Source organism: Pseudophryne corroboree, chromosome 12 (genome assembly GCF_028390025.1).
Source record: "Pseudophryne corroboree isolate aPseCor3 chromosome 12, aPseCor3.hap2, whole genome shotgun sequence".
In the NCBI taxonomy this organism is placed as follows: domain Eukaryota; kingdom Metazoa; phylum Chordata; class Amphibia; order Anura; family Myobatrachidae; genus Pseudophryne; species Pseudophryne corroboree.
The window spans coordinates 139,989,449-140,013,558 of record NC_086455.1 but is presented as its reverse complement, the minus strand read 5'-3'; the positions used below and the strand labels follow the sequence as shown (position 1 = coordinate 140,013,558).

Here is a 24,110-nt window from a genome sequence, read left to right as displayed (position 1 = left end):
ACACCCTGAGCCATCAACAACACATGAACTCTCTTAAAAATGCGGAGAGAAAAAACACTAAAATTAGGAAAGAGACATTCGGTTTTTATGCCCCGCCCTAATACACTTATGGAGCCAACACATAGAGTGGCTGAGACTCCCATTCCAGAAGCACACATGGAACAGACTCAGTACCAAGGCAATTTCGAGAGCAGCTAAGATTCCGACTGCAGAATCAGAAACATTTGGCAACGATGGACACAGGGCCTGATTCATACCTGATTGCTGCTGTGCGTTTTCACAGGTGGGGAGTTTGACTGGGGCGGTACACCTGTCAAACCGTAACGCAGGTGTACTAAGGTGAGCTCAGGGAGGACAGAAACCTCCCATGGAGCAGATCAGGTCAGTTCAGGTCATAACTCCTCCCGTGGAGCACCTCCCGTGGGGCGATCAGGTCATAACTGCACATGCACGCGCGTCGGACAACAACAAAGGGCATCGCCGGTCAGCGACGGGATGATGTGAAAAATCCGATCGCAGGTGTTTGCAAGGTGATTGACAGGAGTAGGACGTTTGTGGGCGGCAACTGAGCGTTTACTGGGAGTGTCCGGAAAAACGCAGGCGTTCCCAAGTGTTTTCAGGGAGGATGTCTGACATCAGCACCAGCCCCGATCAGCCTCTACTCATCGCACTGTAGGAGTAAGTCCTGGGCTGCGCAGAGACTGCACACAGTTGATTATTGCAGCTTGGAGTACACATGGCATCGCACACTTGCACGGCGAATTTACACTCCCCCTGGAGGCGGCGACTTTCTGAACGCAGGACAGCAAAGTTAGCAGCCCAGCGATCAGGTCTGAACCACCCTCACAATTGGCCTGTGCTAGTCCATATTGTATGTTCCAGAATAGAGTAGAAAGAACTAACCCATGTAGATGACCAACTCAAAAAAACCCAATGCTAGGGCCATCCTGGTCTCTGCAGAAACCAGGCTGGAGACGAACAAGGAGAATGGACATCCAGAAGGACAGCTACCAATTCCTGTAAAGAGAAACCCTGGCAAAACCACTGTAAGCAGAGCTGAGCCTACCGTGGAGTACAACAAAAAAGCAAGTTCATAAGTCTACAGAGGAGCGGCAGGATGCACAACTCGGACTCGGACCAATGGAGAAATGGACATTGCAATCGATGTAGAATCTCTGTCCAGTCGCACTGCAAAAAAACCACCAGCTTAAAACCCAAATGGAAAAAAACAATCCTGGGCCTTCATATAAGAACCCATGGGCACAGTGATACCACACCACAAAAAAACACAGGCTAAAAGTCCTGAAAAAACTTGTAGCTTGCTGTTCTTTGCTTCCAAAAGAGGACTTGACAGCCAGTGAAAATGCTTCTGCTAAATGTAATACACAAATTAGATTAGGAAGAAAATCACCACTGCAAACTTGTTTTCGTAGGACGTGGGCGCAGACACCGTGAGGGAAAGACTCTTATCACTCATAGGGGGTCATTCCGATTTGATCGCACGCTGCAACTTTTTGCAGTCCGTGCGATCAATTAGACGCCGCCTATGGGGGGAATGGATTTTTGCATAGCAAGGCTGCGAACGCTTGTGCATCCCTATTATGCAAAAAAAGTTTTGTGCAGAAGTAGACTAGGGTAAGAGTTACTCACCCTGTGCGATCACTTCAGTGTTGCAGGTCCCGGAATTGACGTCAGACATCCACCCTCCAAATGCTTCAACATGCCTGTGTTCGGATCTCCACGCCCTGAAAACGGTTAGTTGACGCCCGGATCCGCCTTCCTCCTGTCAATCTTCTTGCGGTCGCCACTACGACCACTTTCTTTGATGGAGGCGTCGCTGCCTAATCACCGTTGGGGCTGTCTATAGTAGCCCCAACTTCAGGGGTGTCCCCAGCAGCAGGACCTGCTTGTTTGGAGGTTCTAGCAGGGGAGTGCAGCTACTTATATACCCTTGGCTGAAGACCGATGCTCCTCTACTGGAGTTGGCTACCTTCTTTGACCAAACAAGCAGCTTTAGGAGTCACGCACATGGAGCGGTGTGGGAGATTGTGGACACCTGCCTAGCCAGCCGAATCAACCCTAGTGATTAATGGGAAACAGAACGACCGTGGCATCCTGATATTGAGAATCCTGACACAGGCTATGTAAGTATACTTACCAAACCAACCCCCAATGCCTCTCCAACTCTAACCCTCCCTTACCGCAGACTAAACCTATCTCCCCCCACCCCCCCCCCCCCCTCTGCAGCCTAACCCCCTCCAGAGGTGCCTATACCTAACCCCCCTTCCTGTGGCTTAAACATAACCCTCCCTCCCCCACAGCCTAACTCTAACCTTCCTCAGGTGTGGCTTAACCTAACCCCCCATCCCTGCAGCCTAACTCTAATCATCCCTTTCCCAGAGCCTAACCCTAAAACTACCCCCACGGCTTACCTGTCTGCAGCTCCGGCAAAGCCTCATTTGGGATCCCAGCACCGGCATTGTGATCCTTTTTGGAATGCCGGCACCAGCATTCCAAGCAGTGTCGGGATTCAGGTATTGGTATTTCGATTGCCAGTATCCGGACCGCCTGGATCCTGACCGGATCCGGTGGGGCATACCTACTGTCACCTTACTGTAGGAGCGGCAATGCTGTGGAAAAAAACCCCCACTAAGGAAGCACGGTGTATAGTTAGTCTACTCAGGTAATCTGCAAGTTCCCCACTAGTACTGGTTATTGCGATCACATGGTGAGAAGTAAATCCACACTCAAAAACAGCTCATGACAACGTATGAGACTTCATTACCTGTGAAAACAACCACTCAGTAGAACTTTGACCACAGTGAACAACCTCATTATGGAAAAACAGCACAGGCTCAAGCTAAACTGACTGTCTATACCAAGTGCACGCTAGCAAACCCAGTGTAGAAGAAAGGACCAGTGATCACATCGGTGTATACGGGTGTGACACAAGCCAAGTGAGGGTGACTAAAATTAATCTCTCTGTCAGGATTGAAAACCAGACTGTAACGTCCAGAACACTGGTGCCGATGCTAAAGCAGGTGAACCAGTTGAGCACTCATGTGTTTTAGAGTAAACCATAATATACACACTGTATTTGGTATAGCAGATCCATAATCTAAAGAATGTAGGTTGGGTGTGCACAGTATGTTATCATACAAAACACTGGTGATAACCCTCAATAGAGGATCCTTGGTACAATGCCATACCAGACAATTGGATATCAGGTGTAGGACCTCGGTAAGTTGACTATGCCTATTTCCCAATGCTTCTGTGTCTATGCCCTTTGTATATACATAATAACACAAGCAGTCTCATGAACTCAGAATGAGAATAGTACACCCCACGCGCTGTCCCCTATATTAGCTACAGGATAGTGGGGCTGACCCTGACGAACCTCCCATAGGGAGATCATGCAAAATATATAAACTGCATGCCTGGCTCATCTGAGGGATAGTTCAGTTGCAGATGTAGCCACGCTCACCTGTCAGGATGTGCACTACCGGCAAGGCTAGGAGTACCTGCGTCTTTTGCCACCCCATTCATTGTGAACAGACAATATATACAGGGAACCACCAACCAGTATACTTAGCCTTTCGAAAGAGGTCGAGAAATTGGTATTTACCTTCTTCCTTGCGACATTCAAAGGCAGGAAAGGTTACTGTCAGCACAGGAGCGAGTCGGGTCTTGAAACCAGCTCCTCCCAAGCCCTGTCTTTCTACCCCTGGGCACAAACACAAGTGAAACATATTAGAAACTTTGCAATTACAGTAAATAAAAAACTGATCTAAAGTACAGTGCTGCAGATCAACCCTAATGAAAACAGCTCAACTTTCATGGGCACTTAAACACTGAAGACAATGGTCTGGAGAAGGGAGGAGCTTAGAGCGGAGGAACTACTCTCTTAAAGTTTTACAGTACTAGTCTAAATAAGTGACAGCTGCTTAGGGCCCACAAGCAACCTCATGGTTCAGTGTCCTCCAGATTGGATGAAGGAGGAACTGACTATTGAACTATTTGGATAAAACTGAAGAGGGTTAAACCTCAAGGCTGTGTGGCAGGATAGGTGCAGGTCATCTGTTTGCATTTAGCTTATAGCTATCGGAGGGGCATGATATTTTGTTGTATGTTTAAGGCTTGGGCTGGTAGGCCTAACCCTCTTTGTTTGGTGATTTGCCACCAGCCCCATTCACTTTTTATGGTTTTGACCTTTATTGTTGTTGTAGTGTTGGCTATTTTGGTCAGGGAAAGAACAGCAGGCCTACAATCCAGGTGAAATATTATGAATTTGATGTGCACTCACCTTCATTGACTGGTAATTGGCTGTTACAACCCTAACGGGACAGCTTCACCACCCTGATGGGGTAGTAGTCAAGGTAGAAGGCTGCGTTGGATTATTTTTAGCTTTAGGCACCCTTAAGAGGTATCCGCCTGCAATGCAATGCATGAAGTTGATGTTGGTGTAGCCTATTGATGGATTGCTCTGGTTCGGGCCATTGCCAGCACACAAGTTCTCTTTTATTAATTGTTTTAAACAAATAAATAACTTTTTCTGCCAAAATGTATGTCTCTGGGACTTTATTAGTTTATCTAGTATTGAATTAACTTGACACACACATATCTCAGCCATCAGCCAAGAGATCACATAAAGAAACAAGAAAAAATGTAATGTAGGCAATAAGCTAGTGTGTAATTTTGTGTGTGCAACAAACACTGTATCCTACCATAGGCAAACGCAGGGGGAATTTCTGGTTGCCTGGAAACCCCCCTCCTCTTGGCAAGTGGGTCAAATTATGACAATTGCAAAGGTATATAATACAATTATACCCCTTTCACATCGCACTGAAAACCCGGTACCGACACGGCATATTGCCGTGTCGAAACGGGTCCGTGTGCGATGTGAAAGGTCCTTTGTTGAAATAGCGGGTCGCCTGACCCGGTAATTCAACCCGGTAAAAAAGAAGGGTTCTTACCGGGTTGATTACCGGGTCAGGCGCAGTGTGAATGGGAGCCGTTCCGATGCGAATCGGCTCCCATTCACAGCATAGGCAGAGGCGGCGCAGGAGATGAGCTCATCTCCCGGCGCCGCCTCCACCCCTGCCCCTGCTGCTGCTGCGCCCTCCGGTGCTATGGCAACCGACCCGGTATATTGCCAGGTCGGAAAGCCAGCAGAGGAGCGCAAATGCCGGATCCCACCCAGTAAGTACACGTTTCTCTTACCGGGTAGGATCCGGCATTTGCGATCTGAATGCAGCATTACTAGAGCTGCCGCCACATCATGCAGTTTAAGCTGCTGCACATGCCCAGGTGTAGAAGCTTTTCCTGCTTCTGAGGCCTCAATCAGTGCACTGGACCAGAGAGTAGCTAGCAGGAAGAAGAGACAGGAACCTTACCATGAGCTGGGAGAATGTGTGCTTAGAAAGTGCAGTACTGGTTCTATTATGTTTGTGTTTTTATTCATTATGGTATGTTTAACCGTTTCCTGACCACTTACATTATCTTATTTATATTAAATATGTTTGATACAGCCTATACTATAGACCATCTATAGTGTTAAATATTAAGTGTATTCCATGTTCCGCAGAGTGGGAGGTAGAGGATTGCATTTGGAAACCCCTCTATAGTAGAAATCCTGCGTTTACCACTGCCTCCACCTAGTAAGACTGGAAGGAAGTTATATTTAGCCGACCATTGCCGTGCAGCACTGGGTGAACATTTTTGGCTTTAGATGCCCTAGATTTGAATGTCCAGACTGATGGCAAAAGTTTTAGAGGTCTAGTTGTGGTGGATGATTACAGGTGTAGAATTGTATAATAGACAGCAATACAATTAAACAAATTGTCATAGTACAGGTTGAGTCTCCCTTATACAAAATGCTTGGGACCAGAGGTATTTTGGATATGGGATTTTTCCATATTTTGGAATAATTGCATACCATAATCAGATATCATGGCGATGGGACCTAAATCTAAGCACAGAATGCATTTATGTTTCATATACACCTTATACACACCGCCTGAAGATCATTTAGCCAATATTGTGCTATAACTTTGTGCATTAAACAAAGTGTGTGTACATTCACACAATTCATTTATGTTTCATATAAAACTTATACACACAGCCTGAAGGTCATTTAATACAATATTTTTAATAACTTTGTGTATTAAATAAAGTTTGTGTACATTGAACCATCAAAAAACAAAGGTTTCACTATCTCACTCTCACTCAAAAAAGTCCGTATTTCGGAATATTCCGTATTTCGGAATATTTGAATATGGGATACTCAACCTGTATAATAATATATGCAATAGTTGGAGAGAGACAATTGTAGAATAATAAAAGAGATATTACTAGGAGGAATATATGTGAAAATGAAAAGTATGTAATGGAATAGTAGAATGAAAGGCTGAGATACGCAGAAGTAATAAATTATACAGTGCATAGGTGATGGTTTCATGAATAATAATGGAAGCTATGAAATAAGTGAATATAATGAAATGAGTTAGGTAAGACAAACTATTGATGGGCAGTTTTACCAGCTGTACAGTAAGTCTTTTAGATTTTAAATAATGTTTGGGAATTTAAATAGAAGTGCGTAGGAGTAAATGAGATAATGGAACTGAATGAGGTCAAAGAGATATATGGAAATTAAATATGTGAAATGTAGTTATGTTCAATGTCATCACTTTCCTACAATATAGATAATGGGTAAGTGTACTGGCAGAGAACAAAGTATGAAAAAAAGCAAATGAATTAAAGGAAAGTAATTATATTTATTATTTTAATTATGTTTGGGTGTTGATATAATGGTGAAAAACAAAATCATATACAAACAATAATGAAATTGTTATCCATGTGGAGGGGAAACTTTTCTTTTTGTTTCTGGGCCCCCCATTTCCCTAGGGATTCCAGCCCTAGGCTAACCAATTTGGGGATGGTTGCCATTGTGGCTGAGGGACCCCATGCCATATGTCCCCCTGCTATAGCATCAGGTACCTCAGCCGCTGATGGTTATTGGAAAATAGGGGGAGTCCGATGCCATTTTTTTCCGGGAGTGGCGAGGCCAAGGACTGCATCACAAAACACAGTTTCCTTGGCCTCACAAGGCAAGCCTGAATAAAAACAGGCTTAATCAGTCTGCCATTGCGATGTTCATCCTGATCTGTGATTGCATTAATCGCAGTGTTACTATTGCAAATGCAGGAAGGAGGTGCTACGCTGGGAACAGCTTTGCATATGCAATCCTTACTGAATTAGGCACTGTGGGGGTCATTCTGAGATGATCGTAGCTGTGCTAAATTTAGCACAGCTACGATCATTCACACTGACATGTGGGGGGACGCCCAGCACAGGACTATCCCACCCCGCATGTCAGTGACACCCCCCCCCCCTGCAGAAGTGCAAAGGCATCATACAGCGGCAATGCCGTTGCATTTCAAGAGTAGCTCCCGACCAGCGCAGCTTTAGCGTGCTGGCCGGGAGCTACTCATCGCTCCCCGGCCCGCAGCGGCTGCGTGTGACATTGCGCAGCCTCTACGGCCCGCCCCCCCATTCGGTCCGGCCACGCCTGCATTGGCCGGACCGCGCCCACGAAACGGTGGCATATGCCGCCGTTCTGTCCCCCCCCCCCACCGGCCCAGCGACCGCCTCTGCCTGTCAATCAGGCAGAGGTGATCGTAACGGCCCAACGTCTTTGGCCGTCTGGCATGTGCTGGCGCATGCGCAGTTCTGACCCGATCGCACCGCTGCGATAAACTGCAGTGTGCGATCGGGTCAGAATGACCCCCACTGTACGATGGGATGATTAAACTTGATGATTAGTGATTATGGGTCAATGAAGCATACCCAAACTCGCAGCTACATGGTGCAGTGGACGCTTATAAAGATTTCTTTAACTTTCATCTACAAACATAGAGATGTAAAGCACCATACTCGTTGTTTACAGAGCTGTGATCCTCATATCTGGGTAGCTTTCTTGGGGGATATGATCATTCCTCTCTGGAGATCTGTTGATGAGAAGGAGTGATGAAGAGTCAATTCACCTAATGATCACTGATGAGGAGTGCCTCTAGCTCTCTCTGTTTGTAGCAGGTGAATATTTAAAGAAACCTTTATAAGCATCCACAGCAACGTATATCTGTGAGTTTGGGTATGCTCCATTGAACCTTAAGGTGACTCCACTGTACTTGTCTGCTGACGCTGATCCTTATGAATAGAAGTTATAAGAACACTTGGGGGTGATCTTCTTCCATTTCCAAAACATACTACATCATGATGTTTTTTTGTTATTTATTTTATTCACATATTGGATCCATCATTGAGAGAGGACATTATTGAGGACCTCGGGATTTGCAATCAAAATAAAAAGGATTGTTGGATTGTCAGACATATTTATGTATATTATAAATATATATCTTGCTCATGTTTTATGGGTCCGACCTGACGCCATACCTGTAAAATTGTTTCTATGTTCTATTGTTTATTGAGGGTTTCGTGTCCCTCCCTTTTTCAGGTGGCTGCATAAGTGTTTGTTTGTGCCTTGGGTGTCTGATCAATCTCTACAGACAAATGTACCTCTAGCCAAAACAGATAAGTCTCTGATTGCTGATTGTAGTTGTCACAGATAGACTGAGAATTTGGAACTCTCATCTACATACTCAGTAATGACGCATTCATAAATCATTGAAAGTTCCTCTCTGCTTCTACCACACTCAGCACAAGAGGCTGAACTACAGTAGTAACACTCACTAGGTCCTGTAACAAGGAAATTGAGTAAACATTTACACTGACACTTTCTCACCACTGTAGGAACTTCTATAACACACAAGTGGAAGATTTTATAGCACAGGGTTAGGGGCGTAGACTAGCCAATGAAACCACTAAGCAAGCGGCCACTCCTCCTACAAAGGGTGACTTACACATGAATTCACTTTTAGTACCAGTTCATCCAGCACTAAGGGTGTGTACACACGGTGAGATATTTTCTTTCGATTTTGACTATATAGTCAAAATCGCAAGAAAAGTTAGTGCAGATCGCAAGGTGAAAGTCGATCCCGATGCGTGGTCCCACCAGGTCGGCATCGCAAGAAAAGATAGACTGTGCAGGCAAGTCAATCCTTGCTAGATCGGTGTACTATCTAGTTCATCTCAAATGTCAATGACATCTCACATAAGCCAAAATCGTAAGCACACATAGTCCATATCTCAAGAAAAGTTAGTCAAAATCTGTGCTATCTGGGCTCCGGGGAGTTCAAGGGAAATCGCAAGTGAAAATCGGGCATAGGAAGGATCTCACCATGTGTACACACCCTAACACTGATAAGGTCATTTAATTGAAACAATACCATCAGCCTATGAACGCTTCATATGGGAAAGCAGCCAATGTAGCCAATTACTTTTAGGACTATAGGTCAACTATAATGGTACGTTGTAGCCCCAAGGGATCTTCATTTGCATATTGCTTCTTTAGCTCATGGAGGTTATCATGTAGGTAAGGAAGCAATAATTAAAAACGCTAAACCGTATTGGTATGCCTACGGTTCTCTGTACAGGCAGCTGCTAGGACTGGATCCTGCATCATCTGCTTTCCAACTAGCCCAGGAAAACCTATGTCATCCAAAAATCTCCTATCTACTGTTCTCACATGGATCCAGTGAGTATAGTGTGAAGACCTCATCACCATGTGTAATATTTACATTTAGTCTAGCTCTTCCTCTGGTGCAAAAGTAGATCAGGGTACCTTCCTGAACAGAAACAGTACCTGGTCAAAGATTTAAATTATACATATTTAGAACACATTGAGCCACACTTAATAACTGTACAAAATGGAAAAGCAGGAAATCCATGGCTTACCAAATCAACCCCAATGTAAAATTTGATTGGTGTTAACAGTTGACTGCACTGTATTAAACAGTTTAGAATAAAGTAGCAAAATATGAAGGTTTAATGGGATCATAAAGAATAAACTGAGTAAAGATCTGAGTGATACTGGTCGGCCATTGCTATAGGCCTTGTCTTTGGTTTTTACAAAGCTTCAGAAGCACTCGCAGACCACCAATAAATCTTTCACCCTATGATAAGCCCACAAGAGACTTTAAAACTTTCACAGGAAGTGACTGTTCAATACCTTATGAAAATGCACGGGCATATTAATGGGTGCTGTGTGTGCTGCGCGTATGGGCACCAGGGTCTATGGGGCCCACACCGCACACCCTGCACCTATTATTTGTAATACTGACCTTCCGGAATCCCACGGTGAAGCAGCAGCGCTGCAGAAATCACTCGGAAACTAGCACGGCGCCATTTTTCCGGTGTTTTGTGCATGCGCAGTAGGAAAATAATTGGGAAATGGCTGCCGCGCCATTTTCCCGGAGATTTGCGCTTGCGCTCTAGACTCCGGGACAGCGCTATGTTCCCCTAGTGCCCAGAGTCACAGCGCTGCTTTCGGCTAGAGAGGAGGTGACCCTGACAAAGCCTGCACATGGGCCTCCTCCTCTCTAGATACGCCACTGTGAAAATGAGTAGTAAGATTAGGGAAGAGCAAAAGACTTTGAAACTAATAGAGCCTGATATTTCTGTATAGTGCTGCGGCATATGTATATGCTATATAAATAAGTGTTAATAAATAAATAAACCAACTGGGAAATGCCATCGTATCGAGCCAGGAGATAATGTTACGGTTTGGAATTTTTGGTTGCTTAATAGATGGATTGAAAGGACCATATCAAGTGTTGATGACCACGACCACATTACTGAAGGTTGCAATAAATAAAGCCATATACACACTGGGCGATAATACTGGACGATATTAACAATAACAATCATTTTTGAAAGTTTTATCGTTCACATCGTCCAATATGTATGCATTAACGATGAACGTTAATCTTGTTGTCGTTCATCTATGGTCTACTGAACATGCAGCCCAATTCTGACTATATTGTTGAGCTGCATGTTCGAGGAATGCAGGGGATGACGTCACTGAAAGTTATTGTTCAGTAATATCGTTCAGTGTGTATGTGCGCTATACCATTGAATGATATATCGTTCAACGATATAGTGCTAATCGCTCGTTAGGGGGGTTTAGTATGAAATAGCTACAATCAAAATCCCGACGGTCAAAATACAGAGAACAATTGACCGACTGTCAAAATCCCAACAAGGTCAAAATACCGACATTTAAAATGTTGACAGGTCAAAAAGTTGACATGAGTTTTTCATTGTTTTTGTGTGTTTATTTCGACATAGGTTGACATGGACACCGTATAAGTGTGCCGTGTCCCCACGCATAGATCACTGCTCTCGCCATGCTTCGGGCACAGTGCCTCGTTTTTCTCGGCACACTAATGTCGGTATTTTGACCGTGTCGTGATTTTGATCTTGTCGGCATTTTGACTGTAGGTCAATGGTTGTTAGTATTTTGACCGTCGGGATTTTGATTGTAGGTCACTTGACCGCATCCCATTAGGGGAAGTTGCCCAGTGTGTATGGGGCTTAGGGATTAAATAGGGTTGAGGTTACCTAAAGAATAAAAAAAGGGTCAGACTAGATGGGCCAAGTGGTTCTTATCTGACATCAAATTCTATATTTCTATTTTGCAGAATGAGACACATGGAATCACACTTTCCTTTGTAAAAAGACTGCCAGCCTGGCCAAGGAAGACATAAAGTGAAAGGTAAAAGACACTGACTTTGATATTATACCTATTTTCCAGACTCAAAAAGAAGACAAACCATTGCATGAAAAAGATAACCTGGTCCTCTAGCTGTAAGTGGAACTATGTCTCACATCCATACAGGTGGTCACACCTCAGGCCAATCAAGAGCCTCAAGCCAAAGAACTTCGTTCCCTACCGCTGCAGCTCTCACATAGTGTCCACCAAGGTTCACATTACATTGCTTAACACAAAGGCCCATGGTGACAAGAAGACCCCCATGTTACTTCCTAAGGATAGTGAATGAGAAATGGAAAATCATTTGTAATAGTTATGTAGAAGGTTAGTGGATTCTTCCACTGATAACAGTAGATAAAGAAGAACACTTACATATCAAGGTTGAATAGAGTTAGCCCCAATAGAAGAAGCATCCAACCTAAATATTGTGGAATCCTCCAGAGATAATGTGCGTTAAGCTGTGCGAAGATCATCCTCGTCACTTTTAGACAATACTGCCACACGTAAGGCTATTAAGACAAAATCCCCTTTTTAAGGCTTTGTGTTGAATTTTTATTTTAGAAGACATTAAGGTCTTTGTATGTATATATATATATATATATATATATACAAATATATTATAGAAAATAAAAATGGCTTCACCTATGGAAGTCCATTGGCACCCCCTCTGTCCCAGCTCCTCCCCCATTGCACATGTACTGGTCAAGGACCTCACAAGTGCATTTGGGTAAAATACCTGGAAGTCAGTACTTCATCAGGACAGACCTACATCTAAAGAGCTGTTCTGGTGGGTAAGTACTGTATACATGCATACCGACATTAAAACCACCTGTATGCATGCGAGTACGAGTCGGATGTATTGCAATCTAAGTGCAATGCATGACACATCCCGCTCTAAATAACATAACTTGTGCAAACATGGACAACCTCTCTAATGTGTTTTACTATCTCCCAAATACAAAATAAACCCATTTGCAGACAGTACAGTTAATTCAGCCTTACAGGTAATGGTGGTCATTCCGAGTTGTTCGCTCGGTAATTTTCTTCGCATCACAGCGATTTTCCGCTTATTGCGCATGCGCAATGTTCGCACTGCGACTGCGCCAAGTAAATTTGCTATGCAGTTTGGAATTTTACTCACGGCATTACGAGGTTTTTTCTTCGTTCTGGTGATCGTAATGTGATTGACAGGAAGTAGGTGTTTCTGGGTGGAAACTGGCCGTTTTATGGGAGTGTGTGAAAAAACGCTACCGTTTCTGGGAAAAACGTGGGAGTGGCTGGAGAAACGGAGGAGTGTCTGGGCGAACGCTGGGTGTGTTTGTGACGTCATACCAGGAACGACAAGCACTGAACTGATCGCACTGGAAGAGTAAGTCTCGAGCTACTCAGAAACTGCAAAGAAATTTCTATTCGCAATTTTGAGAACCTTTCGTTCGCAATTTTGCTAAGCTAAGATTCACTCCCAGTAGGCGGCGGCTTAGCGTGTGCAATGCTGCTAAAAGCAGCTTGCGAGCGAACAACTCGGAATGAGGGCCAATATGCCATGACTAGAGAGACAATAAGGAAAAATCAATAGAAAAAGGAGAGACAAGAGCAAATACCTGCTGGAACTGAAATGTTTATGTTAGTTTGTAGAAGAGCGTGAAGTTAATTACTACCTCAGGCAGCAGAATTGTTAGGCACGCCTGTTGTAACAGTTCAAATAAGTCCCATTGTCTATTTATTCTATTATACTGTACATCTCTGCTACCATAATCCAAAGGATCAACCAGAACTAGTTAAAATTTTACTTGGAGGGTTTATCCTAAGGTATGTAGTTCATTTCTGTATCAAACCCAACTTTGGCTCGTCTGACTGGTAGACGTGCTTAGTCCTGGAGATGTTGTAGAGATAAGATTAATAATAACTGGCTCACTTACAGTAGTGAAAATGTCTTTTTTTGTCGGAGATATTTCAGAATTTAGAAACATTTACAATTTGGACAAGTATGTTTCTGTTCAGACAGGATAGATTAGCGGGAATGGACAGGGTACACAGGAAAATCATGGTGAGCTAAATTACTTCAGGAGTGTCACTTCAGAAGCAAAGCCAGGAGCTGGGAAAGTAAAAGCTGCATTTTACAGAGGAAACTCTCAGGGCACGTAAGATTACACAGCGTGACACTGACTGCCATTCATAGGTAAGGAGACCCCCACAAACACACAGCAAGGAGGAGATAGCGACTGCTTTCACTGAATAGACAGATATATACTATAATAAATTAAAGATACTTCCACACAGAGACTGTAATAAAGAGATACTGTAGCATAAAGAGAGGTTCTGCTTTATAAAGACACAGGTCACTTCGGAGAATAAAAGTGTGTCACAAAGGATTGAGAATATTGCTGGACACAGTTTAAAGAGGAAAAAAAAGAGCATTGTAACAAAAGATTTCAAGGCTTTGGTATTTAATACGCATTCCCAAACTCTCCTGGAACTTCAGGGGATTTTGGGGAGTCCCCATGGTTTCCCAGGAGAGCAGTCGCCCTCCTGCATCACAGCCATTTCCTAGTGAAATGGGAGGCATGCAATTCAATTCCCAGCTAATTGCATTGTCATGGTGCAACGCCTCTGTGGGATGCTCAGGGGCGAAAACACAAAAAAAAAACGAGGAGGGGGTGGGGGGTGCAAGACAATTATGAAGAGGGGGGATTCAGATGGAGGGGGAGGGGTGAAATTTATGATTAGATGTTCGCAGTTGCCAGCATGTAGCCCCTGATGGATGGTGTTGTGGCAATCCAATACAGAATACCAGACCGAGCTGTCTCGGTATACACACCTAATGCTGCCTTCTTTATATAGCGGCTCCCATCCTAAAAGGATATTGTAGTAAAAGAGATTAAAGAATATTGGTGCACAATTAAATGTCACCTCAAGGGCCCCTCATGTAACCACCATGCCAGACAAATTGATGGTATTCACAATGCTGAGATTAGCCTATTATTACATACACCTTATTAGAAAATACTGAGTAGTAATTTCATCATTCTTTCCATCTACAGTAGCTTATAGTGTTGATTTCTATAAAGTTGGTAATACTATGTACAGAAATTGTGTTTACCATGGAGGACACAGAATTAAATAACAGGCGAGCCAATGTTCAGACTTCTACTAAATTTAGATCCCATATGTTTTTGGGGATCCGGTCTGAAGATCGACAGTGTCTAGGTCGACAATGTTTAGGTCGACCACTATAGGTCGACAGTCACTAGGTCGACATGGATGGAAGGTCGACAGGGTTTCTAGGTCGACATGTGCTAGGTCGACAGGTCTAAAGGTTGACATGAGTTTTTCAATTTTTTTTTCTTTTTTTGAATTTTTTCATACTTAACGATCCTCGTGGACTACGATTGGAACGGTAAAGTGTGCCGAGCGAAGCGGTAGCGGAGCGAAGGCACCATGCCCGAAGCATGGCGAGCGAAGCGAGCCATGCGAGGGGACGCGGTGCACTAATTTGGGATCCCGGTCACTCAACGAAGAAAACGACACCAAAAAAAAATAAAAAATCCTCATGTCGACCTTTAGACCTGTCGACCTAGCACATGTCGACCTAGAAACCCTGTCGACCTTCCATCCATGTCGACCTAGTGACTGTCGACCTATAGTGGTCGACCTAAACATTGTCGACCTAGACACTGTCGATTTGATGAACCACACCCATGTTTTTGTGCCATAAAGATACAATTTGCAGTATTACAGCAGCTTGACTGTCAGTGTCCCAAAATCCTATTAACACTCGTACTAATAGAGTTCTGAGTTTGTCTAATAGGATCCATAATGAATCTTCAGTTACTCAACAAAAACTCTTCAAGTCTCGAAGATTGAGTCTACCTGCCATCCTCGGATTCAGTTATTGTGCTGTGCATGGCTTGGACATACACTATGTAGACAAAAGTGGACACCCCCCTCCCCCCGCGCAAGCAAACCAGTGTGCTCCTGCTGCATACATGTGTTCATGAAGCAGGTAGAGGGGCACTGCTTAGATAAGTGCCCCACAGATATGAAATGGCTTGCCGGAAGGAGTTGACCGTGTTGAAATGGGGAACATCATAGGCTGCGCAATGTCATATTTCCAGGGCCATGCTCATAGGCGTGCGCACAGGGGGTGCCTGGTGCGCGCAGGCACCCCCTAATGTCCAGCACCCCTCACCCTGGCTGCTGCAGCGCAGTGATCGCTGAGCCTGCAGCTCATTCCTGTGCCTCCCCATAATGCTGCACCCGGCGCTCGCTAATGCTGACATTGCTTAGTGTACACTGTACTTTATGTGCCGGCCTGCCTCACAGGGGGACACTGACATCACATGATGACGGGATGATGTCATACCGCGCTTCCGCCCATGCTCTCCTCCCTCCTACTGTGTGACATAATGTGAATTTCAGCTCATACTGTGTGGCGTAATGTGAATTTCGGCTCATACTGTGTGGCGTAATGTAAATTCCGGCTCATACCGTGTGGTGTAATGTGAATTCGGCTTATACTGTGCGGCGTAATGTGAATTTTGGCTCATACTGTGTTGCTTATGTAACTCTAGTATGGGGTTTACAGGGACTAACGGATCACGATCTATGGTGGGTAGTATAATATAGTATAATACTGACACCTGATGACTGATATAACTTTGTTATACATGTGTAAAGATATTGATATATATGGTACATCATTACTGTATAAATAAATGCAAGTATTTGCTATATACCAAGGATGTATGCATGTTGTAAATGTAAATGCTACTGTAACTAGGTATAAAAAGGGCACAAGGAGATTGGGGGAAATTCTTCTAGAAGCCCCCGTGCTAAAAGAAAGTGTCCGTGTGCAGAGAGGGGAGCGAGCCTGCAGCCCGCGGGGATAAGGAGACGGTTAATCCAAGGGGGGAAGAAACGAAGCTGACCGGCGCGAGGGAGAGCGTGAGAGAGGAGAGATGGTGTGTGACGCAGGAGGTGAGGGGGAGAGGGACGGAGAGCTACAGGCATCCCGGGAGCGGCGGTGTTACCGGAGAAGCTGCTGGGCCGCAGCAGTGCCGCATCTTACAGTATCTCTGAGGAAGGACAGGTGACTGCTGGCCATAGCCTGCACGCCGCTGGGAAAGACCGGAGAAGTTCCGGAGGCTGATGTGAGCGAGAGTGACTTGAGTGATCTCAGCGCTGGCCAGAGCCGCATCTTGAGCCACATCTTGATCGGAGGAACTGCCGGGGAAGGCTGGAGATGAACGAGAGAGCTGTGTGGCACTCGAGGATCCCACCTATAGCCGATAGCCCAGGTGAGAGGGGTGTGTCGGAGGATAGAGGCAGACAGAGAGGCGAACCACAGCTAACGGAAAGGGAGCCAGAGAGGAGAGGGAAAGAGCTTCAGCAGGGCCACCTACTAAACACACACACACACAGGCTTAATCGCCATTATCCTTCCCGAGTGTATTGAGCATCCATAACAGCATATGTGGAGGTAAGGGGAAGCTTCAGTCTGACCGAAAGCAGTGAAGGAAAAGCAAATAAATATTGCTAGACAGAGACGGTCGCACCTGGTCCCTAGCTAAGACTGTTGGGAGGAGTGTTCCCGCCAAGGAGGCAGTCAGTCATCCAGCGCAGAGCAGGGGGAGTGGCAAGATTTAAGATAGCCAGACCGAAACCACTAATTCCAGGTATGGATTAAGATAGGGGTTCAGCTCCAGCCACTGTGGAAAGTAATACGTCACCCCTTCACCCCCTGATTGAATTACCGGTCCTCTTTCTCCGGGCCCAGTCACCAGCATTTTCACACTGGGAGCCTATACGGTTCTCCACTACTGACTTGAGATCTAAGGACACCGGGTCTCCGCAGCCAGGACATATACCATTGGTCTAACATTTAAAGCAGACTGAGTAAAGTCCCTAGGGAGGCTGAATCCAGAATTGATGGTACTGTTTATAACTTTCATTAATTATTGGTAGGAAGCCCTGAATTTATATATATATATATATATATATATATATAGTCCAGCACAGACTCGGCACTCCCATTAACAAACAGACCTTGGTCCGGTGCCCTCATAACTGCATTGCAGCAGTGCATATAGAGTTCTCATCAGCGGCACACAGGACACAATCACAGAAGCATTAGGTGATGGTCAACGTTTCAAACCTTTACTGGTTTTTCGTCAGGATACAAATAGCATATAAAAACAAGTGACTTACCTATATACCCGCCACCATACACGTGTGGGACCCGCTCTCCGGCGCCAGATGCAGCTTCCGGGTTCGGGCGCCCGCCCATGACGTCAACGCACGTCCGTGCGCTTGTTGTCATGGGGATTTAAAACACCACTGTGACAGTACACTGAAATACATATACCGAATGAAACATAAATCAATCGATCACAAAACACTTAAAGAGTTGTTATAAACAATATACTGGTTGTTTTACAGAAAACAGTACAGAGTACAGGAAGCACTAATCATATTCATGGTCACTAGGGTTATTGTATTTCCAAAGTTACTACCACTAGATTTAAATTACATGGAGCAGCAAATCCGTCACTATATTAAATTAATTCAAGTAAAGCAAGCTAGTGGTAACATCTCATTTAGCCCCCTAGGTGCTATCACATCTAATTTATTAATCCAAAAGGATTCCTTCCTCAGGAGCAGTTTACCCCGATCACCTCCTCTACGTAGAGGGGGGATATGATCTATCATGCGATATTTCAGGCTCGTTAGGCTATGTTTAGCCTCAACGAAATGCCTCGCCACTGGTTGATCCTTGGTCCCACCTGCCAGAGCTGCCCTAATTGCCGACCTATGAAGGGTCATGCGCTCCTTGAATTTCCTGATAGTTTTGCCTATGTATGATAGCCCACAAGGGCAAATTAATTGATAGATTACATAGGTACTCTCACACGTTAGGCGATGTCTAATATAATATTTTTTACCAGAATGTGGGTGACAAAATGAATCACCTGTCAGTAAAAAACCACATGTGGTACAGGTGCACTTGAAGCAACCATTTTTGGCCTGGGGTAAAAAGGTTTTTACATTGCTAGGTATTGTGCCGGGTAAATCTGTCTTCACGAGGATGTCTCTAAGATTACTCCCACGTGAATAACAATGCATGAGAGAGTGATCAGAGATTCCCAAGTCACGATCACTTTTAACTATCGTCCATAGTTCGCTAGAGGTTTTTTTGGTGATAAAAGATCCTTCATTGAATTTGTTAACCCATGTTATTTTATTAGATCTACTTTGGGACTCTTTCTTTTTAAGTAGATCTTCTCTATTGAACGAAAGAACCTTATTTTTTGTATCTACCAAGAACTTCCGTTTATATCCTCGAGCAGAACATTTGTCGATAAATGAATCAATCTGAGTTATAGCGGATTCCCGGTTAGAATTAATTCTATAGATGCGAATCATCTGGGAATAGGGGAGACCCATTTTCAATGATCTAGGGTGGCAGCTACTGTAGTGTAGCATCGAATTCCGATCAGTGTCTTTAACAAACACTGTAGTAGAGTTTTTATCATCCAGCTTACCAATAGATACATCCAGAAAATTAATATTAGACTGACTCATAGTGTAAGTAAATTTTACTGGGGAACCGCTACTATTGTGATCCTCCATAACCTTTACAAATTCCTTTCTAGTACCACTCCAAAAAATCAATAGGTCGTCTATAAAACGGGTATAAAAGAATATTTTGGACTTAATTGCAGTGTCCTGAAAGAAAATCTGATCCTCTATGGAAAACATGTAGGTATTTGCATACGCCGGTGCCATGGCAGAACCCATGGCACACCCGGTTGTCTGCAGATAATACATGCCCTCTACCATAAAGAAATTCTTAGTCAACAAGATTTCAAGAAGATTAATTATAATATCAATGTGAGCAATATCCAGAGCACCATCCCTGCTTAGTAAACCCCTGGTGGCGGTTAAGCCATCACTATGCGGTATAACTGTATACAAGCTTGATACATCCACCGTAATAAGCCACAATTCATCTGGAAGAGGTGGTAATAACAGAAGTTTGTTCAGCACGGATGTTGTATCTAGGAGAAAGTGCTCATGTTTTTGTACAATTGGCTGCAATATGGAATCAACAAACACAGCAGAGGGTTGAAACAAGGAACCACGAGCTGAGATGATGGGGCGACCTGGCGGGGGGTTGATACCCTTATGTATTTTAGGTAACGTATACATAATGGGTGTAATAGGGAATTCAGGAATCATAACCTCCATCATCTCAGACGTGATAAGCTTAGAATCACATGCCCAGAGTAAAACCTGCGTCAATTCTCTTTTAAATGTAGCAGTCGGATCACCCCTGAGTTTGACATAAATATGCTGATCATTTAGGTGTCTATATAACTCCTTTCTATAATCATCAAGATCTTGTAACACAATGCCACCGCCCTTGTCCGCTGAGCGGATAATTAACTCTTTATTATCTGATAAAGAGCGGAGTGCAAACTGCTGCTCTTTAGTGAGATTATTGTGATAAGGCACTTTAGTTAAATTTTCTGATGACTCTAAGTCCAATAATCTCATAAATGTTCGAATAGACGCATTGGATGAATTCGGTTCAAATGATGATTTCTTACGGAATTGTTTCAATTTTTCTGGAAAAACATGGTGAGTATCATCGTACTTGGTCACTGCACTTTTATTTTTGTTGAAAAATTCTTTCAATTTCAAACTTCGCTGCAGCTGGTATTTCTCAGCCTTCCACCTTAAATCATCAAACGGGACAGACGGGATAAAGGATAAACTTTTTATCAAGACCTGTTTCTCAACATCACTCAGATCATACGACGACAAGTTGAAGATCATTTCTTCTTGTTTTTGACGATTGGAGGCTTGTTTCCACTCGCTGCTTCTTCGCCCTTGTACACCCCGTCGGTTGAATCTCCTATGCCTGCCTTGGTTCGGGTTGTTACCCCTAAAGGGATTTTTTGCCCACGTCTTCTTGAGGTAGATGGTCTTGGTGCATCCGAGTCACTCCTAGATGAACCAGGATCATTGGAGGAATCCGTGTCTAATTTTTCAGGGAATCTGTTCCTCCTGAAGAATGTTTTTTTCCGCTCATTTCTGTTAGCATTAGGACCTCTACCACCAGAGAGCCATTGGTAGACCTGGTGATTTTCATAGTCCTGTTTGACTTTATTAAGCTTTTCCCTTTTAAATTTGATCAGATCTTTTTTGTGTAGTGCCACTTGTTGATTTAATTTATTAATCCAGTCCTGGTCTTTTTCTGACTGTAATGTCTCTAGATGGAGATCCTCATACGCGGAGATTTTCTCTTTTAAACGTGATTCCTCCTTTTTTTATTGATCAATAACTAGAAGTATCAAATCAAATGAGCATTTGTTCATAATTCCCGTCCACTTCTGGCAAAAAATGGGATCATATCTGCCTATGGTCGGGCAGTTTTTTACACGGAACCCCCGTGGGATCTGCTTAGATCTGAAGTAGTCACTTAAACACACTGCATGCAAGTGAAAATCTATAGCCTTTTTCTTCAAAAAGAGAAGCTCTTTAAAAATTAAATCTGCTGGCAGTGATTCTGTTGCATCACACAGTTGTTCCTTCACAAGAATCCCATCAGTCTCAGCCTCAGAATAACTGAATATTTCATTAGCTGAGATCAGTAAAGGGTTAAACAGATCAGCGTCAGTATCCACTTTTTCAGCCATATTCAATGAAAAATATTGCAGTGCAATCAACTGATCAATGCTTCAGATTGGTAGATGACACTTTCAGTGTCAACACAGAAACAGGCATCAACTTCCACACATAGAGAGATGCCAGCAAGTATCCAGATAAATAATAATAAACAATGGGTGCCTTAGTCAGGTAACTTCCACAACGCAGTTATGTTACCCTAATAGTCCAGCACAGACTCGGCACTCCCATTAACAAACAGACCTTGGTCCGGTGCCCTCATAACTGCATTGCAGCAGTGCATATAGAGTTCTCATCAGCGGCACACAGGACACAATCACAGAAGCATTAGGTGATGGTCAACGTTTCAAACCTTTACTGGTTTTTCGTCAGGATACAAATAGCATATAAAAACAAGTGACTTACCTATATACCCGCCACCATACACGTGTGGGACCCGCTCTCCGGCGCCAGATGCAGCTTCCGGGTTCGGGCGCCCGCCCATGACGTCAACGCCCGAACCCGGAAGCTGCATCTGGCGCCGGAGAGCGGGTCCCACACGTGTATGGTGGCGGGTATATAGGTAAGTCACTTGTTTTTATATGCTATTTGTATCCTGACGAAAAACCAGTAAAGGTTTGAAACGTTGACCATCACCTAATGCTTCTGTGATTGTGTCCTGTGTGCCGCTGATGAGAACTATATATATATATATATATATATATATATACAGAATCCAATATTTAGTCCTATTCCACAGCTAGAGACTCAGAATCTACAGTTCAGTGAATTTTAATATAGCAGAATCTATAATTTCTGCAACCTGCCATTATATTCTATCTAATGAAGCCGTACCCCTGAGCTAAGGCACCATAACTGAAAAAGACGGTAAAATAAGGAGGATCATCTATTGTCCAGTTGCCCAGAGAAATTTAATCGTAGCTGAACTAGAGATATTATAGCGGCAATCGGTCGTTACGGATTTACAAATCGCCTGGTAGAGAAGCAAGAGGTGTTCATCGCTCTGATTCTGGCATCCTAACTCTAAGTAGTTGTACTGGGCCCCAACTGTGCACCAACGTTCTAGTCAGGTATACCTAACAAGTGAACTCAACTCCAAATGCAGGTTACTGGTATAACTTTGAATAGATGGAATAGAGTGACCGTATGATAATTTAAAGGTCTGTGGAGTAACAAATGTATGTTGAAGTTTATTTTTTCTTCTTAGCTAGTTATATATTTTTTTGTAGTGCATGCAACTGTATTGTACAATAGGCCAAGCCAGGGAATAGTGGTAAGGAAGTATTACAGGGTAATACAGGTAATACCAGGTCCTACCATTGTTTATTATATGCGATTGGATAAGTTGTTCTTTATCATCCTGTGGTATAAAATTGTTGAATACTGTGATTCCCAATAAAATTTACTTACCTAAAGGAGTGGTCGTATGAGCCAGATGAACGCGGGTGGGACCTGAAAGACAAGAGACCGAGTGGATTACGAACCCTAGTGGAAACAGAGGTAATAACTGCCAAATCAAATTTTTTACACTTATCACAAACAATACACCTGATTGTTATCGGGATACCATCCATTGCCCTCAGTGCTTTCAGTCAGCACATTGTCCCTTACAGGGAGGCTTTCCCAAGCAAGCCAGGGTAAGTAGGCTTGGGTGGAGGCACAAAATCTTGCAAGGATTGCCCACTTAATAGGGCCCCCAAATAGGAAAGGGGCTACACTTAATGTGAATTTCGGCTCATACTGTGTGGTGTAATGTGAATTTCAGCTCATACTGTGTGGTGTAATGTGAATTTCAGCTCATACTGTGTGGTGTAATGTGAATTTGGCTTATATTGTCTGGCGTAATGTGAATTTCGGCTCATACTGTGCAGTGTAATGTGAATTTCAGCTCATACTGTGTAGTGTAATGTGAATTTCGGCTCCTACTGTGTGACATATTGTGAATTCCGGCTCATACTGTGTTGCTTAATGTGAATTTCGGCTCATACTGTGTGGCATAATGGGAATTTCAGCTCATACTGGTTGGCGTAATGTGAATAAGGGCCACTACTGTCAGTAGCTGGTGAGCATGGGGACATGTGTGAAAAATGCTGGTGTCCTGCATATATAGATGGCATAGAAACAGGAAAATATGGCTCTGATGGCACATATGTAAATTTTAAACTTTAATTGTGTTATGTTTAAAGCTCAAATGTTTGGCCCCCTAAGTTTCCTGTACTTCTCAGAGTGGCCCACTCAAAATCAGGGTTTAGGTGCTGGGGGTCCAAGGGGTGGGATGGGGAATGCATATCAAAATTAGATTAAGCCATATGATTTTACTAATAGAATGTAAAATAGTGCTAGACATGCCCAAAAGGCGGTTATAGACCCACTAATAAAATTAGCTGCGCACGCCTATGGCCTTGCTTGACTGGCATACAGACAATTTGGTAACCCGGATGGACTGGCCAGCTCAGAGTCCAGATCTTAACCCAATGAGAACCTCTGGGATGAAATGGAGCGACAGGTGCATTCTAGACCGCTTTGTCCTTCTTCAGTGTCGCAGTTGGTCTCTGTACTTTAAGCGGAATGCCAAAACATACCACCTGCTGTTGTTCAGGAACATGTAGACCATTTGCCATGAAGTGTGTCTGCAGTAATCACTGCATGTGGTGGACCGACAAAGCACCGATGTCAATAAAATCTTGTTGATCTATATGCTGTCTGTGTCCAATCACTTTTGTCTATATAGTGTATTTGAGCCTCTGTCCAT

General features: G+C 43.8%; 1 long non-coding RNA gene across 1 annotated transcript in view; it reads left to right on the top strand.

The window, feature by feature from the left end:
• LOC134980491 (uncharacterized) overlaps positions 1-22,932 on the top strand; it is a 44,816-nt gene extending 21,884 nt beyond the window's left edge. The window contains exons 2-3 of the long non-coding RNA XR_010190415.1: positions 11,598-11,671; positions 22,775-22,932. This is a non-coding gene — a long non-coding RNA (uncharacterized LOC134980491). The remainder of the gene's footprint in view (positions 1-11,597; positions 11,672-22,774) is intronic.
• Positions 22,933-24,110: the final 1,178 nt, after the last annotated feature.